Source organism: Hesperophylax consimilis, chromosome 18, assembly GCF_061612785.1.
Source record: "Hesperophylax consimilis isolate HC1 chromosome 18, BYU_Hcon_1.0, whole genome shotgun sequence".
Lineage (NCBI taxonomy): Eukaryota > Metazoa > Arthropoda > Insecta > Trichoptera > Limnephilidae > Hesperophylax > Hesperophylax consimilis.
In genome coordinates, this window is record NC_142853.1 from 14897826 (window position 1) to 14900179 (window position 2354).

At 32.8% G+C, this 2354-nt stretch overlaps 1 non-coding gene across 1 annotated transcript; it reads right to left on the minus strand.

Annotated features, from left to right (window-relative positions):
• Positions 1-510: 510 nt before the first annotated feature.
• Positions 511-582, minus strand: TRNAP-CGG (transfer RNA proline (anticodon CGG)). The gene has a single exon. It is a non-coding gene; the product is annotated as a tRNA-Pro (tRNA).
• Positions 583-2354: the final 1772 nt, after the last annotated feature.

A 2354-nucleotide genomic window follows, 5' to 3' on the forward strand; every position in this document is an offset into this window, starting at 1 on the left:
AGCATTCATCCGCAGACACAGGAAAACTATTATACCGGCCAAAATCAAGGCTCACAGCTTCGACTTTCAATAGTTATAATTATTACCGATAGATTCCGCCACCCGAACCGAAGATAAGACGGTATTCCGAATTACCAACAGTATTCCAAATACGCTTCCTTTCCTCTACTCTTTTGTTGTTCTGACTCTTGATCCACTCGGGCCTCCCCGACGTCTTCAACTATTCACTTTCGCGTCTTACTTCCTTGCACTGCATTCTTCGTTTATTAGCTCTACATGTCTAAACCATCCAAGCATCCCCTTCAAGCAAATTTTTTTTAGTTTATTGTTTAGTACCTTACCTTGTCTAAAGTATTGTTATATCTCACTTTCAGAATAAATTAGTGACTACAAAAGAAGATTAAAATATATTTTAATATTAGTTAGATTTTTCTGTTGTTATTTTTGTTATTAGAGAGTGATTTATTATTATTTTTAATTAAGTATTTAGGATAAAATAGAAAAAAAATTGGGCTCGTCCGGGATTTGAACCCGGGACCTCGCGCACCCGAAGCGCAAATCATACCCCTAGACCAACGAGCCAACTGGCACACCTGCGCTATATTGTGTACAAATCGTATTCAAAGTTTATAAATAATATTAGGTTGGTTCTCATGAAAAAGTGATAACGATAACTGATAACGTCAAAAATGTTAATATTGCATTCTGATGACCTTGCGATAATTCATCGTGCATTGTGCCTTGAATGGAATATTGTGCATAGAATATTATTATCTTCCGCTGAATGATGTTTCAAGCATGTGTGTAGAAATTCCTTACTAAATTGGTAGAAAAAATACTTTTAAAAGTTTTTAATATCGTTTGTTTTTTTTCTGAGCGTATCTCTACGTATATCTGTCTGTAAGTTTGTTTGTACCTTCAAGTCAATCAGAAAAAGATGAAAAAAAATCTTCAAGATGTCGGCCGTTTTAATGGTTCAACATAGATTATTTTTTCAAATTTGAAATCGAGGGATTTATGTAACCTTTCTTAATCGCATTTTTTAATGTTATGGTGCCTGCCTGAATAAAGTTCTAAAAAAGAATTGTCACTGAGATGGTGACGAGTCTTTGGACAGATTATATAATTCCTCATTTTAAATTTTAAAAATGTTACATGTAACCAGAAATGTGCTTTATTTCAAATAAATCCATTTCAAATGGAAATGCAAAATGCAAAATGGGTATTTTCCATTTTGCATTTTAAATGCTTTTCTAAAAAATGGAAATGCAAAATGCAAAATGGGTATTTTCCATTTTGCATTTTAAATGCTTTTCTAAAAACCATTTTGCATTTTAAATGCTTTTCTCAATGCATTTTCCATTCTAAATGCTTTTGCAACATTCTTCCTACTTTCTCCACTCAATTTTTTTTCATAAGCCCGAAATATCAGTCGGTCCTCAACCTCGCTATGAGAGATAATTTCCATTTGTCAAGTTGCTCCCTGGTAGAAGCCCTGGCAATTGAGTGATACCATTACAAAAAAATACTGATTCAAATACTGAATATGGGGCCATGACGCTGTAATATTAAATGTTAGATAGCAGTTTCTATGTTTTTACGTTGGCAATATTAGTCCCGCGCAATTTTTTTGTGGTTTCATAATCTGTAGTCGTGGTGTTTTTGGATTTACCATCAAGTAATATGTTTGTTCTACATTCATGTCCATTATTAAACGAAAAAATTGTTTAAAAATTCGATAATTATTTTTATTGAAACCTGAGAAACCATTTTACATTTTCAATGCATTTTGAAAATAAATTTTAGGTTAGGTATTTTGCATTTTGCATTTAAAATGCTTTTCTAAAACCCATTTTGCATTTTGCATTTTCAAATGGAAAAATTTTGACCCATTTCCATTTTGCATTTCAAATGGTTTTGGGTACCCATTTTGCACATCTCTGCATGTAACTAATGCATAGTTTATAATTAAGTATATTGGTATTTAGGTAACTAGGTACTTACAAATCTTATCATTTCGGATGAAATTTTTGATTTGATTTATTAAATCTGAGAAAATAGAAACATACTTTTTTGGACGAACTGCACAGAACTACTAAAATAAATGTACCTATATAATGTCTTTGATTCGTTGGGCTGAGGTGGGCGTCGACAAATACCTACATAAGTATTTGTGTTTATATTGTACTTACAATTGTATACTAGGTTTAGCGTTCCAATATAATTCACTAATAACCTCTACTCACGATCCGATTTGCAGGACAACATGCTGGGGTTTTGCAAATCGGATGGTGAGTAGGCAAAACTGCCAATCGAATTATTATTATTCCCTTTGTCGGGCCGTCGGAATTATA